This window comes from Meles meles, chromosome 14 (assembly GCF_922984935.1).
Source record: "Meles meles chromosome 14, mMelMel3.1 paternal haplotype, whole genome shotgun sequence".
Taxonomy (NCBI): domain Eukaryota; kingdom Metazoa; phylum Chordata; class Mammalia; order Carnivora; family Mustelidae; genus Meles; species Meles meles.
This window is the reverse complement of record NC_060079.1, coordinates 49,211,669-49,230,077: the sequence shown is the minus strand read 5'-3', so window position 1 is coordinate 49,230,077 and position 18,409 is coordinate 49,211,669. Positions and strand designations below refer to the sequence as shown.

General features: G+C 36.7%; 1 long non-coding RNA gene across 1 annotated transcript in view; it reads right to left on the bottom strand.

The window, feature by feature from the left end:
• Positions 1-5,045: 5,045 nt before the first annotated feature.
• Positions 5,046-18,409, bottom strand: part of LOC123925083 — a 33,890-nt gene continuing 20,526 nt past the window's right edge. Inside the window, exons 2-3 of the long non-coding RNA XR_006814913.1 lie at positions 9,492-9,613; positions 5,046-5,110 (exon numbers count right to left, since the gene is read on the bottom strand). This is a non-coding gene — a long non-coding RNA (uncharacterized LOC123925083). The remainder of the gene's footprint in view (positions 5,111-9,491; positions 9,614-18,409) is intronic.

Sequence of the window (18,409 nt, the reverse complement as noted above, 5' to 3'; positions counted from 1 at the left end):
CTGACCTCGACATCTAGAGAGTCAAGGGGACCTATGGGAACATGAGTTGAGTAGTATTTACAGTGGTAAATCTTCCTCAGTACTAAGTGCAGTGTTCCATTTTTCTCAGTAGGGATGGTGTCATCAATGAACATTTTCAATGTGGGGTAGCACAGAGACTTCTATTTCCCTGAACCACAGCATAACCCAGGAAAGCCCCTGCCTAAGTGTAATAGATTTTGTTTCTTAATGTCATCTCAAGAGGGGCGAGTGCTAATGACCCACTTGTGCCCTCTCTATGACAATAGCTCTTTACATTATATTTTATATTCTTTTGGATAATAAGCACTGTGTCTATTATCGCTTCATGCAAGTTATTCACAAGCAGGTACTCTTATGTATACTCTCCCCTGTGTCTAGATATGGTTAGGAAAACTCATGAGTGCCCTGTAATTTTGGAACTCAGAACTGCTCTCTGATGAAAACAGAACTGAAATTCTAGCAGCTCATCTCTTTGCCTTGTAAATGCATGTCATTTTTTTTTTCTTAAGAGAAATAGGTGACTCTTTCTTGATTACTGAGTAATATGTCCTTTGTAAAAACTTGTGCAACACTGAAAGTACAACAGTGAAAGTTCAAAGTCACCATTTATCTGGAGATAAGTGCTATTAACATTGCAGAGTAAATCCTTCCAAGTGTTTTTAGCTAAACAGACAGATGCATACATACACTTACAGTATACTAGTCTTTTGTAATCTATATTTTTCACTTAGTAAAATGTTGGGTCTAAATGTTGTGATTTCTCCACGTTGATAAATATCAACCTGCATCTCTGTTTTTACAAGTAATTTTATAGAATTCCCTGTATGGATATATCACAGTTTATGTAACCAGCCATCTACTGAGGAAGATTTGGTTGGGCTAACTTATATCCTAATATACTAACATAGTTGAGCAAAGGCAGCAGATGGCTAGAGGAAAGGACACACATCCTCCAGAGTGTTGGGAGTGTTGGACACACACACAGCAGTCGCACAGGCCCGATTCTCCTAGATCTTCACGGGGCTTTAGAAAATAGATATGGCCAGCAGAGCTATCTATCTCACTTTGCATTTGAACAGTCACTCCCACTGTTTCTTTTCTTTTCTTTAAGATTTTATGTATTTATTTCTCAGAGAGAGAGAGAGCGAGAGCGGGCACACACAATCAAGGGGAGCAGCAGGCAGAGGGAGAAGCAGGGTCCCCACTGAGCAGGGAGCCTGATGAAGACTCCATCCCAGGATCCGAAGATCAGGACATGAGCCTAAGGCAAATGCTTACCCGACTTTGCCACCCAGGCCTCCTGCTCCCACCATTTCCATCTCTCAGGGACAGCACTCATAAAGAACAGCTCTCTAAGAAAGCTGAGTGAAACCTACTCACTCCCCTCTCTCTTGTTGTCACTTCCACAATAAAACCACTGTAACTATAATCCATGCCATCTGGCTGGGCTTGTATCTTACAGAAACCAAGGAAACATCACAAAAGGACCTGGAGGCGTCATCTGCTTTTCATCAAATATTCTTATTGCTTTTTCATTAAATATTCTTATAATTTTTGGAAGATTTTTCTCCCTATCCTATTCTTGTAAAAATATTTTAAAAACTTTCTGCTCTTCACCTTAAACATGTCTACATTTTATTTTTAAATTTTGTTTTATTTTGGAAAAGTTTAGATTTAGAAAAAAGTTGCAAAGATAGTAGAGAGTTACCATATACCTTTAATACTGTTAGATTTCCCTCTAATACTATCATCTTATATAACTACAGCACATTTGTCAAATGTACTAAGAATCTAACATTGATACATTACTGTTTTTGGATTTCAGCATTTTTTTGTTAATTTCATTTTTCTATTCTAATTCCTTCAAATATTTTAAAGAGTGCTTTCTTATTTTTTTCAGATTTCCCTGTTTTTCCTGGTGAGAGTTTTTTTTTTTTTTAAGATTTTATTTATTTATTTGACAGAGAAATCACAAGTAGCCAGTGAGGCAGGCAGAGAGAGGCGGCGGTGGGATGGGGCGGGGAAGCAGGCTCCCCGCTAAGCTGAGAGCCCGATGCAGGGCTTGATCCCAGGACCCTGGGATCATGACCTGAGCTGAAGGCAGAGACTTCAACCCACTGAGCCACCCAGGCGTCCCCTGGTGAAGGTTTTTATGTGTCAAATCTATTTCAGTGCATGTGTGCATAACACACATACACACACACACCTCACGCAGTTCTGATTCAGTGGGTCCATACAGTTATTTTTGATCCATTTAACATGTCATTGCTCTTCATAAAATAATCATTTTGAAAGTCTATTCCTATCTTTTGTCATAACAGATTTCTCAGCTCCATTAAACTGTAATAAAACATGGTTCTACCTGTTTGAATAGCTATTGTGCTTTAAAGCTTATTAAGATATAGTTTCTTTCCCTGATATTTGATAAAATTCTGTATATGGACACCATCGCTGCTATTTCCAGTATGTCTCCTTTCTCTATTTTGATTCCTTACTTTCTTCTTCACACAAATAATAGAGCTTTCTCAGGGTTGCCTCAGTCAGTTGTAAGCTGGACCCTCGAGGGCAAGGAGATACAACTCGGTGAGGCAGAGAGATGTGAAGAAGTAGGTAACACTCCCAAATTGGAATCTGCTATAGTCCAAATTTTAATAGTGCTTAAATTATAATTCGGAATCAAATTAACATAACAGATTACAGTAAAATATTATTACAATATTAGAACAGACCGCAGTCTTAAGGATTGGCATGTCTACGTGCCAATAATTGAATTATGCTAATGTCTGATCCAGGAGCCAGGTGGCAATATGGGTTGGTAAAGAGTATTTCTACAAGTTTATGAAAGCTTGAGAACATATAAAGCAAAGATGATGTCAAACACATAAAAAACAGATAACATAACTAAAAATGAAACAGGACAATTTGCAAGTTAATAGAGGCCTCCTCCCAAAAATGTATGTGAAAGATATGAAAATGCCCCGAAGCATTTAGCAAGAATGTAACATTTTCCTAAATTAAACAGATCCAACACTAAGTTTGTAATTGTCAGGCAGCACAGCACATAATGCAACTGCAGACATTTGGGAAACATAGAGGGTACTAGTGACAATTTTACTTTTTACTGGGGTTGCACCAGCTCCAGAAAGAGTAAGCAGCCTCAGATGTTTGGGAATTGTTCTCCAATTTCCGCTCACATGGGGTCAATATTTAGTTTTTTTTTAAGATTTTATTTATTTATTTGACAGAGATCACAAGTAGGCAGAGAGGCATGCAGAGAGGAAGGGAAGCAGGCTCCCTGCTGTGCAGAGAGCCAGAGGCAGGGCTCTATTCCAGAACTCTGAGATCATGACCTGAGTTGAAGCCAGAGGCTTAACCAACCAAGCCACCCAGGCGCCCCAATATTTAGATGTTTGAAGTTGATTTGAGGCAAGTGGACGATTTACTTCTTGCTAAACTAGGGTATGGGGGAAATTTATTCAGGGTTCCTAGTCACGATATTCAGCACAGAGGTAGGAATCCCACCTCTTGCATGTACCCTCCCCTCACACACAAATAGTAGTAGCAGAGCTACACACAAGTGGAGTCTCCATCACTCTTGCAAACAATGCATCCTACAAGGTAACATTAGGCCCTCTTCTCAGGAAAGCTCACTTTTTCCTAGAATGTCCCATTTATGCCCTCTCCAGGTACATGAGCCCTTCTCTTGCTTGGACCAGGTACCGTTTCCCACCAAAACCAGAGAAAGATGAGATGGGGAGTCTCATTGGTAATGAAGCAATGTTTGTTTCCAGTATTGCAAACAAAAGCTGCTAATGCCATCTCGAGGCAAGAAAACTAATATTTTGGGTTCAAAATGATAAATTCATGTTTTGGTAGGACAGGAGGAAAACCTCTGATTTATAGGAGATTTTCCTGCACTGGCAGGGAAAAAAGAGAGAGAGAGAGAGAGAGAAACAAGAGGCCAAGACCAAAAAGCATTTGCAAATGGACTTGTTGAGAACACTGTATTAAGATAAGGATATTCTGAAGAGATAGGAGATTATGCTCAGAAAAGTAAAAAGTGTGACCCAGTTCAGTATCAAAACTCTGCAAGCCAGGGACTCATGGCTCTTAACTGTTCTATCGCAGCAAAAATATGTGGAAATGAATTTCAATAGTGCAACAGAGGAAAAGACTCTAATGTAAAGACTTTTGAGGAGTAGGGGAAGGTCTCTAGGATTTTTTTTTTCTTCCAGCTAGAGCTGGGTGATGCATAAAATGCCTCTTTCTGAAGAAGAGCCCAGGGAAGGCATCTGCAGAGATTTGATAGAACTTGTTCTCATTTGAACATCACCCAAGACTGTTCCTGAATTTTCATCAGTATCTATGCTGATAAAAAGGGAGAAAAATATAGCAATAGGTTCATAACATATTATTTTAAATATTCCCATTGAATAATTTGAGAAGAATGGGAATTCTTTATAATTATTTTATCAATACTGATGCACAAAAAGCCAATCTAAACTGATGAACCATAAACAAATGTAAGATAGAAACTATTGAATAAATATTTATTGATAGGATATCTATTGAGGAAGTGTTGGCAGGATGAAAATCTACAAAATATAGAAGTGTACAAAACATGCAAAACCTCTGTATTTAGGAATTACACAGTCCATAGAGGGGAGGTGTTGGACAATGATTTCATGATATTTTATGAGATTAAATAGTGTAGCAGTGCTCAGTGAGAAGCAAGCATGTGGCAGAGGGAAAAAGGAGTCATTCTCAGTTCAGGGTTTGATTATAGTGAGAAGAGACTGCCAGGTGATGTAAATTGCTACAAGTGTATAATTTATAATTTGTGTACCTATACACAACTTAATGAAAATAATTGTATTTAATCCAACCTGGGTAATTCATTTTTAAATCATCTCTAATAAAATTTTTAATGTCTTCAGAGAGTAAAATTTCTAGGTAATATGATGATACAGCAAACAGACATGCTTACCTGTATTTGATGTGTATATTATAGCGCTAGGGAAGGTGGAATCTTCATTACGTCCTATAGCATAATGTTGCGATCATCCTTGGTCACTTCTGGATGAATCTTCTTTTTCATAATAAATTGAAACTTGTCAATAAATATTGAACCATAAAAATAAAGTCACTATAAATCTAAAATTTAAATTTCAAAATGCTCCTAAGCCTTTGTATCATAAGGCAGTTTATGCATACACATATTGGAAAGATGTACACTTTCTCCAAATATCTTATTACTTAAGTTGTCAATTCTGAATAAATTATGCTAAACATGACCTATTTGTGTAAAAAGAGATATGGCTTAGTGTATGATGTGAATAAGTTAACATCTGCAAATGAAATTTAGTGATCTGTGGATAATTGGAATTCATTGTTTAATGGTTATGTGTTCTAAGTTCTCATTCCCTCAATTACCTAGACTTTGCCATTTGTTCAGCAACTTGATGGTTAAGAAAGTTCTTTGCTTCTGTGAAAAACACACAGTCAGCATCTCTTCTTTCCAGAATGACCATTGCTAAGGCAAAGGGGATGCCCATCATCCTTTGTTTCATACTTTTCTCTTCAATATTATTTATTCAGGAACTACTCACTGAGTATCTGCTTTGATCCAAACTCTGTCTTCTCTATTTCTGGTGGAATGACAAATGAAGTATGTTCCTAAATCCTTGAAAAATTCACAGAAGTAGGACTGTCAGGAAAGTCAATAAATAAAAATAGAAAAATTGAAATGTGAGCAATGTCATACGCAATTGTTTGGGTGCCAAAGTGGAAAAGACTAGCATTATATAAAGGAACAAGACAACTGTCACCAAAAAAAACCCCCAATATTCGACTTGAGTTTCAAAGGATGAGTAGAAGCTCACTGGAGAATATGTGTGAGAGTAGGAAACTACAATAATCCTGGCAGAAAAAAAAAAAAAAGGTATAAAAATAGAAGATATGTCTACAATTGAGGATATAAGAAGGACAGTAGCAGGAAAGTGAAAATGTAAGAGATTTCCTAGGGCCCTGATTGTAACAGTATCAAGATTGGAAATTTTATCATCTAGTATCTGTCACTGAGATATACACAAATTGGTTTCTCAATATAGCATCTCTTAAAACAATCATTTATTTCTCTAGATGTTTCAAGAACTCAGACTGAATTGGGCTTTCTTGTTTTTATTTGTGATTTTATTGGGGTGTTCTAGTCCTTATTCATTAATTTGTACCACTGATCATTCCCTTATTTTTCCTTTAATATTTGTGACTCTCTCTCAGCCCCCCTTACCCTCAAACCTGCTAATAATTTATGCCTGCATTTCTTACTAATGTATGTAATCATTACATTTCTCATCTATATTCCTTTATTTCAACTTCTTAATTTCTTTATTTTTGTACCTGCACATGATCTCCTTTAGCAGACTCATTCATTCCAGAGGCTTCAAATATTGATAAATTCTTTTCTTTTTTTTTTTTTTTTTTTTTTTTTTTTTTTTCCCCCTTTTATTAATTTTTTCAGCGTAACAGTATTCATTCTTTTTGCACCACACCCAGTGCTCCATGCAAAACGTGCCCTCCCCATCACCCACCACCTGTTCCCCCAACCTCCCACCCCTGACCCTTCAAAACCCTCAGGTTGTTTTTCAGAGTCCATAGTCTCTTATGGTTCGCCTCCCCTCCCCAATGTCCATAGCCCGCTCCCCCTCTCCCAATCCCACCTCCCCCCAGCAACCCCCAGTTTGTTTTGTGAGATTAAGAGTCATTTATGGTTTGTCTCCCTCCCAATCCCATATAAATTCTTTTCTTGACCAAACCTTGTTCGGCTCTTTGGACTCTCTTCTTGCCCAGCCTGAACGCTGTTCTTGGCCTGCTGCCCTGTCCTTGTCCTGCTGTGGCCAGCCTTATAAAGAATCCCGTTAAGTAAGTTTAGGAAGAATCCCCTATTCTCAGGATCTGATCAAATTCTTCATCTCCTACCCTTGATATCAAAGTCCCTGGCCTGCCTCTAGCAAGAATCATGTTATCTAGTTAGCAGGAATCCTTTCCTCCTTGATAACTAATCAAGTTTCTCCTCCTAATTTTCTATCCACTGACCTCCTCAGTTTGCCCTCTGGCTGTAAATATCCAGCTTTCTTTGCTATATTAAGAAGCAAACTCAATCTTTATTGCAATAGTCTCCTTTATTGCAATAGTCTTAAATAAAGATTTGTTTTTAACAACTGTCAGAATTTTTTTTTTTTTTTAATACAGTCTGACCTCTGTGTGAAGAGCTACCAGATCACTATCTCAGGACTGCATTATTATCTGCTTTCTTTCTGATGCATAGTATCTAAGCCAGTCACCAAATGTTTCATAGTATAAGCCTGGATCTCTCAGATGGGTTCTGTAATTGTTAGAGATAACTTCCTTTTCATATTCTAGGCTGGGTATTTCAGAATCATTCTGGGAATCATAATTTCACTGCCCTCTCCCCTCATACTTCAGTCCAGAGTTATGGACATCCTTCATAACTCAAGTCCTCTGCATTCATTTAATCTTATCTTTCTGTCTTCTGCTTTTGTCAGTCCATGTTGGAATCCTTCATTGGCTTATTAATTGATCAGTCATTTCCTACTCTTTCTCCCTTTTTTTTTTAATTTTATTTATTTATTGGATAGACAGAGATTGCAACTAGTCAGAGAGGCAGGCAGGGAGAGAGAGGAGGAAGCAGGCTCCCTGCTGAGCAGAGAGCCCGATGTGGGGCTCCATCCCAGGACCCCGGGATCATGACCTGAGCTGAAGGCAGAGGCTTTAACCCACTGAGCCACCCAGGCGCCCCCTCTTTCTCCCTTTTAATCCTCCTGTAAAGTACCATCAATTCATTTGGCACAAAACTTTAATCCAATTACATCATGCTCAAATATTTCTTTTGCTGCCCAGTGCCTACAAATCTGTTTCTCAAAGATGGTATCATATGATCTCCCTGATATGAGGACATGGAGAAGCAACATGGGGGGGTAGGGGGATAGGAGAAGAATAAATGAAACAAGATGGGATTGGGAGGGAGACAAACCATAAATGACTCTTAATCTCACAAAACAAACTGGGGGTTGCTGGGGGGAGGTGGGATTGGGAGAGGGGGAGCGGGCTATGGACATTGGGGAGGGGAGGCGAACCATAAGAGACTATGGACTCTGAAAAACAACCTGAGGGTTTTGAAGGGTCAGGGGTGGGAGGTTGGGGGGAACAGGTGGTGGGTGATGGGGAGGGCACGTTTTGCATGGAGCACTGGGTGTTGTGCAAAAAGAATGAATACTGTTACGCTGAAAAAATAAAAAAAATAAAAAAAAAAAAAAAGATGGTATGTAAGCTTCAGGTGATACCGGAAGTAACAACATAGGTAATGAGCACATATTTTTAGACATATTACTAAAATACATCATGTTAATTTTCATTTGTGTATTATAACAATTATAATAACAAGATAAAATAATGTTAGTTTTTGTGCGCACCATTATGCTTTTTTAGTAATTCACCAACTTATTCTAGTAGTTGACAGTTCTTTAGTATAAAGCGGAAATTATAATATAGTATGTGAGAAGTAAATCCCTGGCTCAGAACAGAAGTTCTGCTTTCTTCATCTATGTACCCTTTGCCAAATTACATAATATCTTATGCTTTAAATTTCCAATTTGTAGGATGAAAATGGAATGTACCTGAGATGGTTGTTATTAAGCATGATTGAGATGATTTGTGTTGAAGACTGACTAGCAACTTAGTGTTTGGTAAAAAGTAGTGTAGTTATCAATATTGTTATTAATAATAATCTGCAATTTTGAATTCAAATTTACATTGTGACCTGTTTTTTTTAAATTTTCTTTCTCTTGTTGAACCATCTTTAACCAGTACTAAAAAAATAGAAATTTAAAATTCTAATGTTAAAAGAAGTGATGGAAAATAATACATTTTAGCATATAGAGAAAGCATTTGCCACAGAATCACACATGAATTTAAGAGAAGTATTTAATGATACTACCATAATTGTCAATCATGTTAAGACTAGGACAGTAAATTTGGGACTATCCTTCAGCTTGGTAAAGAGATAGATAGTTCCTACACACAACTTCTATTTCCTCATGAAACTTGTTGGTTTCGTAGAGAAAAATTCTCACTTGTCTATTAAGTTGGAGGAAAAACTTCATCATTCAAGATGAAATATTCAGCCTCTGATGTAGTGCACATAATTAGGGCTGGTTTTGCAAATTAGCAGAAGTCATCTGAACTAACTAAATTTCTTCTCACAAAGCAAATTCATGTCAAGAATATATATAGGAGGAGGAATAAATGTGATGATTGCACAACTCAAATTAGGTAGTTAATGCTTCAATAAGAGTGAGTTGCATGCATTATGTTATCTGAAATATATGCTTATAAATTGTATGAAAAATCATAGAAAATATTTTAAACATTATGAAAATCTTTTAAATTACCTTTTTCTAAAACTATAATTCACAGCTGATCAAAGTAGAAGAATCCTTTTCTAATATTTTGTGACTGTTTCCAAGTAATTTAATATGTCTGTGGAAGCGTAGATTCTGGACACTCCTAATGGCTGTAACAAAACACATGTTTGTTGAAAAATAATTTATATAATGAGGGGGAGATTTTCTGGACTCAAACTCTATCAGACAAGTTGATTAAGTATTTTTAATGTTTTATTTTGAAATAATTTTACTTTCAGAAGAGATATAGAGACAGTACAGAGTTCCAATATGCTTTTCACCCAGCTTCCACTAGTATTAACATGTTAGAACCATGTAAAAATATCAAAGCTAAGGAATTAACATCAATATAGTACTGTTAACTAAACTACAGACTTTCTTGGATTTCCTCAGTTGTTCTACTGACTATCCAATTTAGGGCAACAATTTGCATTTAGTTTTATTCTCCTTAAGTTTTTTCCACTCTGTATCAGTTGAACAGCACATTCTTCATTTCCTCTTACTTCTCCAGACTTACTGTTTTTTTCTTAATTTGCATGCAGGAAAACCCATTCTTTAAAGTACTAAGCTATAGGAAAAAAAATGTATTAAGCTATAAGGATTATGATGAATAATACATACAGTGCTCTCTCTACCACTACAATACACATGCAGAGTTATTCTGTTGCCCCCTGTATCCCCTAATACTGTCCTGCTCTCAACTGACCTGTTTTCTGTTCCTTTGTGTTCCCTTCTCTAGATTGTCATATGAATGGAGCCATGCATCAGGTAGCATTTAGATTTGGCTGGTTTCACTTAACCCAGTGCATTTAAGATTCACCCATGTTGGGTACCTGGGTGGCTCAGTGGGTTAAGCCTCTGCCTTTGGCTCAGGTCATGATCTCAGGGTCCTGGGATCAAGTCCCGCATCGGGCTCTCTGCTCTGCACTGAGCCTGCTTCCTCCTCTCTCTCTCTCTCTCTCTCTCTCTGCCTGCCTCTCTGCCTACTTGTGATCTCTGTCTGTCAAATAAATAAATAAAATCTTAGAAAAAAAAAAAAAAGATTCACCCATGTTGTTGCCGAATCAGCAGTTTGTCCCTTTTTACTGCTGAGTAATATTCCATTGTGTGAGTATACTAGGGTTCATTTATCCCCTCATTTTAAAAAACATCTGGCTTGTTTCTAGTTTGAGGTTAGTCATGAGTAAATATATATATTTTTTTAATCCGTAGACTTCATGATGAGAAAACAAGCATTTTAACTAAAAATATCCCAAGAATCTTCACATTTGACCAGAGAAGTTCTACTAAAGGCTACAAGTGTATTTAAATAGTCTCAATATCAATCGTAATGAGGGAAATTCAAAACCACAATGAGATACTACCACATATCTCCTTACTATGAATTAAAAAAAAAACTGACTTTCTTAAGTGAATGAATACAATTTACTTCTGTATATTGGTCATAAATATTGCAACCTTCTTAAACTTTCTTAAGCAAATAGGCCTCCTTCAAGGAAAAACTGGGTTTTCAGTTTGTTGCCGTTATGCTGAGCTCTGAGTGCATAACCATGTTAAATCCAAGTAAGTGCATCAAGAACTGTTTCTTAGTTTATTATAGCTTTGTGGACCTTGTGTATGTGAGGCAAATAATTGGCTTTTGGAGCTGTATGTTTTGGGGGTCTATGTCTCAGGATGAAGTCTTAAAAGTTAGGGAGCCAGATATGGGTTCCAACCCCTTTGCTTCACAGGGGGAAGCAGAGACTTTTGAGTTCCCTATTGATTGTATGGCACTGTACTGCAGTAGGGTTTATGATGAGTGTGTGTCTCAGCCTTTCCTACCTATTTTGATGTTGGTATTTTCTCAGTTGCATAATATGTAGGAGTCACTGAGCTGGTTTCTGGATTTCTTTCAGAGGGAATTGCTCCATGTGTAGTTGTTCATTTGATGTGTTGTGGGAGGAGATGGGTTCAGGAGCCTTCTATGTTGTAATCTTGAACTGAAACCTCAAAAATTATTTTAATGGGAGTTTAGAGAGTTGACCTTTGGTCCTGGTTCAACTATTACAGCATGATTGTAACCCTATCACTAAATTTCTCAGCCCATTTTCTTATCCATAAAATGGGATTCATGGAACCATAAAATGTCTAATGCTAAAAATTCTGTGATTTTGAATTATAGAGTTTGAATCTAAGGGAAAAAACATTGTGGGATAAAGGTATCTATCACTGTGAATAGGAGTTAGCTAAAATAATAAAATTGGAGAAACATAAAGTGTAAACATAAGAAAAGCACAATTATTCATTTTTTTTAAAGATTTTATTTATTTATTTGACAGAGAGAAATCACAAGAGAGACAGGCAGAGAGAGAGGAAAGGAAGCAGGCTCTCCATTGAGCAGAGAGCCCGATGTGGGACTCGATCCCAGGACCCTGAGATCATGACCTGAGCCGAAGGCAGCGGCTTAACCCACTGAGCCACCCAGGCGCCCCAATTATCCATTTTTTAAGGTTAAAGTAGCCTTGGGGCACACAGGTGGCTCAGTCAGTTAGATGTCTGCCTTCGGCTTATGTCATGATCTCAGGTCCTGGGATTGAGCCCCCAGTTTGGCTCCCTGCTCAGCAGGGGGTCTGCTTCTCCCTCTCCATTTGCCCCTCTCCCCCATTTGTGTTCTCTTCTTTCTGTCTCTCAAGTAAATAAATAAAATCTTAAAAGAACAATACATTTAAAGTAGCCTTTAGAAACTATCAATAGAATGTGTACAGATCGATCTTCGAATTAAATAAGAAACTGCATTGATAAGAGGACTTCTATTAAAAATTGTGTGTTGTGATCAAAATTAGATGATTTTTTAATTCAATTAACTCAATAGAAGTAATAAAAGTAAGAGGTTACTACACAAATTATAAAAAGAGGCTGTTATACAGACTTGCATTAAAAAGTTTTGATCAGGGCGCCTGGGTAGCTCAGTGGGTTAGATCCTCTGCCTTCGGCTCAGGTCGTGGTCTTGGGGTCCTGGGATCGAGCCCCATGTCCGGCTCTCTGCTCAGCAGGGAGCCTGCTTCCTACTCTCTCTCTCTCTCTGCCTGCCTCTCTGCCTGCTTGTGATTTCCGTCTGTCAAATAAATAAATGAAATCTTAAAAAAAAAATGTTTTTTGATCAAATCAAAGTAAAATTGACCAAGAACAAAACATAAGAATGCCCAATTGGCACACAATGCACTAGATTTCAAGAAATTTAACTGTGAGGGGATGGTATGCTAGATGTGAAACATGGGGCGTATATGTCCCATTAGTGTGGTTGGAGCTACTCCAATATTTATTGATTGTGATCAGATCATCCTACAAGTTACTTAGAACCATATCCTGGCTATAAAGTTTTGGTATTACTGAACTCTCAACAGATCTGCAATGGAAATTTTCTCACCTTTGTTGACTAAAGAGCTGGACTTGAAATGAATATAATTACATTCAAATTTAAATTGTGCTACTTTTAGAGATACTGTTTTAATTAGTATCCTGCTCATTTGTGTGCTTGTTGTGTTACTTAAGTTTTTTGATCATGTAGGAGAATAGCATTTTAGCTCCTGTTCTTAATTTGAAATACTGAAGATAATTTGATTATAAGTTTGAAATACTGTGGCAGTGTTTAAGAACATTTGGTTTGTTGGATTATGTGTTTGATTAATTGTGCATTAATTATAAACAGGTAGTAATAATCATTCTCATTCTTGAATAGGGACAGGCACTAAAATACCATAATAATTAAATGCCGTAATAATTGCCAATACAGCCAACATAGAAACAATACCATATACAGGCTGGATGACTTCAGAAGGATTATAGTGCATATGAAAACCATATAAAAAGAGCATTCATTATAAGAAAGAAAGACCTATTTGAGATTCCCCCGTAAATAAATGTGAAGAGGATAAAGAATGTTTTTAACTACTTTTAAAATCATGTATATAATTTTATTTCTAAGAATAAATAAAAGATGATATCAAATATCAATGCATATAACATTTAAATAATTATTATTAATGTCTCCTTAAGAAATTTATGACAGGGGCACCTGGGTGGCTCAGTGGGTTAAAGCCTCTGCCTTCGGCTCAGGTCATGATCCCAGGGTCCTGGGATCGAGCCCCACATCAGGCTCTCTGCTCAGCAGGGAGCCTGCTTCCTCCACTCTCTCTGCCTGCTTCTCTGCCTGTTTGTGGTCTCTGTCTGTGAAATAAACAAATACAATCTTAAAAAAAAAAGAAATTGATGACAAAGTTGGTTGAGGAGGTCATTTAGACATTGTTTGAGAGGACATTTGGTAGAAAGAAGATATATTTTAATTGAATTTTTCCTAATTAGTTTTTAGTCTTTATCTTTCAGTGATGACCAAAGGTTGATTTTCACATGTAGTTTGTAAACTGGCATACTTTTAAAAACAGAAAGAAGTTATTGTTGATGGTGATGATGATGATGATGATGATGACGATGATAATCATGTTGATCTGTACTATTACTAGTTTAGGTCTTAGACTTTTCCGACTTAAGATTAAAGACACCCTTCCTCTAAGATACATATCCATGTTGGCAGGATTAGCTTTGTTTAGCTAAAGGCAAATAGCCAACCCTAAACATAAGCAGGATGAACTGAGGAATTACAAATCATCGTTCTCAGGAACTGAGATGTTTGTAATGGACCACATGCATAGTAGGTATACAATAAATATTAAGAGGATTTTTCTTGGTACCACCAGCCATCTTTTGTTGTCATTAACTGGTAATTCCCCCCCTCCCCACCCCGGGGCAATTTTCTTTCATAATTGTCTTTCAAAGACCTCCTTTCTTTCATACCTTCTTTCCTCTCTTATATAGCTGCCTATGTTATTTTGGTAAATGTCAGCAAAAGTTTCTTGTAAAGTATATAAAAGTGTGTACGCATGTGTGCATGCACACACACACACGTGAAGGCCTGCAGGTTTGTGTATGAGAGATTTATTTGTCTGGTTTTGGATCTTATTCTTGGGGTTGATGGGCCTCAAGGAAACCTGCTCAGATGTCAGATGTATCTTTGAGACATATCCTTGAAAGTGGGTATATGACCTGCGTAAGCAAATATGTTGTTTCTTTTCTTCTTGAGTGTCACAAAGCTTCTCCTACTCAAGTGTTCTCTTTCCATCTCATCTCTCATTCTTATCTTTTCTTGCTTCAGCACACATGATTCTGTCTCCATCCTTGATTTCTCAGTTCACTGTATATCAACAATCTCAGGTTCTGCCTATGTCCAATCCTTTGCAATTGTCTTGGAATGTGAGTGTTAATGCATGCATAAAAAGCATGCATTGGTGACTAGTAACAATGAAATAGTATAAGATCTTACCAATATTGTGAAATCTTCCATTATTTGCAGAAACAGAATAAAGGGGGAAGGAAGGGGGGGTGACACTGGTGACTAAGAAAAATTATTTTAATTTCATTACAACCTTAAACCCTTTTCAGGATTTTTAGTCTAGGACTTTACTAATCTTGATGATTTGCACTTACAGACAAATTATAATAGCAAGGAGGGAGATGACTGGTAATTGGACTGGGAGTAGGGACACAATCCAAAAATTCCCATAATCACTGTGAGATTTCTAATGATTCACTTAAAAATTGATGTGCAGTTTATAGTCAACTCTCTTCTATGTATAGCATTATTTGTTATGATGACATTCCTTTAAAATTGTTCCTTTAAAATTGCTCATTCCTTTAAAATTTAAAATTGCCATTCCAGAAAAATCCTGCCAAGTTATTCTTCCATATTTATGTACTCATCAACAAATCCCTCCAGCCTGATGGAGGATTCACCTCCCAGTTTGAGAAACATGGGCTTATTCCTATTAATACTTTAAGCCATACTCATAAAGATGGTACTTTAAGTTTTAACCCAAGTGTATGAACACCCAAATGATAAAACTGTAGTCCTCTTGGCAGGGAGACCCTACCAATGCACCCATTTATAAAGCAAGTGTTCTCATTATTTTATCCACTTTTTTCTAAACAACTGAATACCTTAAATCCATCATCAGGTATCCAAATAGTGCTAAGTATGCAATTGTGTGTGCAAGGCTCTCCAGAATGGTTAAAAACTACATTGCCAGGAAAAAAAAAAAAAACGTAAGTAATAAGACATTTCAAAAAGCAGCTCTGAGACCAGAAGGAAGTAAACAAATCATTCAGTAGCAATGTCTAATATTCTACAGGAAAATATGCATCTGTTAAAGAAAATTAGAGTTAAGTTTTAATATACAACCTTAAGTGAATATTAAATGGTATGTGCTAAAAGAAGGTAAAACCTGAATTAAAAATATATACTTTCCTTCCTTTTAGGTCAACAACTTAAATAGAAGTAGTATTACAAAACTAGTATACAACACTTTTGTTCATATGTTCATGTTTGAGTATGAGCCCTTTAAAATACAAAATGAGAGGAAATAAGATGCAGCATGTTTTTAGCTGACTTGGATAAAGTTTAGCTGACCAGGATAAAGTTTAAATGAAGCATAGATGCTATTGAAAATGCATATCTGAAGCTTAGATGGTTCACATTTCAAAGGTGCATAATCCAACCAGATAGTGGCAAAGAGGTAGAAAAATTGAGCTTGTTACACTTACCATTCGCCAACCTGTGTATAGAACTTTGCTATTTTGTGTTATCTATGTATCTATCTATATCTAGATGTCTATATCTGTATCTATATAATATTCTTTGAAGCTAAGGATACATAACATTAAGTTTAGTATTAACAGAAGAAAAATTGCTTTCCCCAACACACTCATAAGGACAATGGAAATCAGTCCCAAAAATGAATTACCCTGTGCTTATAGCTGGTCACCATCTCTACGCCACCAGCACTCTCTGCTTTGTTTGTCACCCACAAATGTTCTATTGATTTAGATATAAATAAGAAATTTGCAACTGTATCTTCTCTTTTGAGTTACACAATTATTTACAGGCACGGAGGAGAAAGAAATTTGCGGATCTACAAGTTTATTCACGTGATCAGTGAATCAACCAGAGGGAACAATGCAAGTTCCCATCCTACCCCGTAGGATATGGAAACCTGATGCAGTATCTGGAGAGATTTGCATGTAGATCTTTGCTCTCTAGTCCTCAGTTCATTTTATTAATATGCGATTGAGGTGATGTTGGGTTGAGTACCACAACCTCATACTAAAACACAAAAAGGACAGGATATGCTCCTTTAATTCACAAGCGAAACAAAGGATGGGGGTTTTGTCCATTTGCCTTATGACATTCAAGGTGCCTACCTGGGAAGCAAAATAGACTGGTCTAGTTCTGGTGGTAATACTGAAAAATATTTACAAGCTGATATTTTGTTAGAAGTTTGCATTCATACTTTAGTCTTTTTAACAAGTGACCAGTGGGAATGAAAAAATGAAAATAAATCACAAAGTATATACCTTTGAGGAAATGAACCATGATCTTCCTGGCCTTTCCTTCCTGAAAGTAGTTTAAAGAATGTAACTTTAAAACTTCCCAGAGAAGTCATACCCAATAATCATTGAGATAAGATTTATTTATTACATTTTAATTTTTAAATTAATAAATATAAAACTAGCTCCTGATGCTTTCTGATTATCAGATTTTACATTGACAAATCACACCTACTCTTTCCATATTATGTCAAAAATGCGTATATCAGCATGTTGATGTACCTGCTATGCAGCAGTTTGTCCACAGGAAAATATGTCATCATCTTTGCAAATCACAGATTAGGACCTTTCTTTTTTTTTTTTTAGATTTTATTTATTTATTTGACAGAGATCACAAGTAGGCAGAGAGTCAAGCAGAGAGAGATGGGGAAGCAGGCTTCCTGCTGAGGGCTCCATCCCAGGACCCTGAGATGACCTGAGCCAAAGGCAGAGGCTTAACCCACTGAGCCACCCAGGTGCCCCCAGGAACTTTCATTTTTGATATACAAAATGAGAAGAAATCTTAAATACATTATACTCTATCAAGAATCATACTTATTATTTAGGTAGTAATTTCTGAAGGAGAATAATAAAAATATATAGAATTGTATTTTTCCAAGGAAGAAAATATGGGTTTTTTTTTCCCAATCGATTCTGTTGATGAGATTGTATGACAACTGCAGTTATTTGTGATACTTGCCAAAATGGAAGCTGAAGATCCTCTGCGTGTTTAAAGTATAAGAACTCAGAGGGTATTTGGCAATCATTTGTTGCTGGATAAATGTTCTCTTACACAGTAACCCTATTCCTGGTATTCCTGATTGACATAATTTAAATCTTTATGTTTCTTAATAAAAGAAAGAACAGTTTATTTGTATACTTTAAAAAATTCTGCAAATCAGTTAGACGGTTATCTGTCAGATTATCTAGCAAAAATTTTAGTGCAGAGACTTTGTGCCTAGAGTATATAGATGTGATGAAATTTACTGCTTGCAAAGAGTCAGAGGCCACCAGAAGCACTGACCTCGGATCTGTTAGGAATTCACCCCAGTTCTTTTTGAAAAGACTGAAAAATTTCTGAAGTGGTTTCTGCCTTGAAGATATCAAACTTACTTTCCAAACTGTTTAATATTTGATAATCACACGAACTGCTCTTTTCCCAAAACTTCATATGCAAAAGAAAGAATACCTGGACATTTTATTGAATGTTTAATTTTTCAAAGCATATAGAATATAGTGTTGCCTGGGTGACTCAGTCAGTTAAGTGTCTGACTTGATTTCAGCTCAGGTCATGATCTCAGGATCTTGAGTCTGAGCCCTGAGTCAGATTCCATGCTGAGCGTGGAGCCTGCTTAAGATTCTCTCTCTCCCTTTCTTCCTCTGCCCCTCGCCTACCCCTTGCTCACAGTCTCTCTCTCTTAAAAAATAAAAAAAAAAAGTAGGATATAATT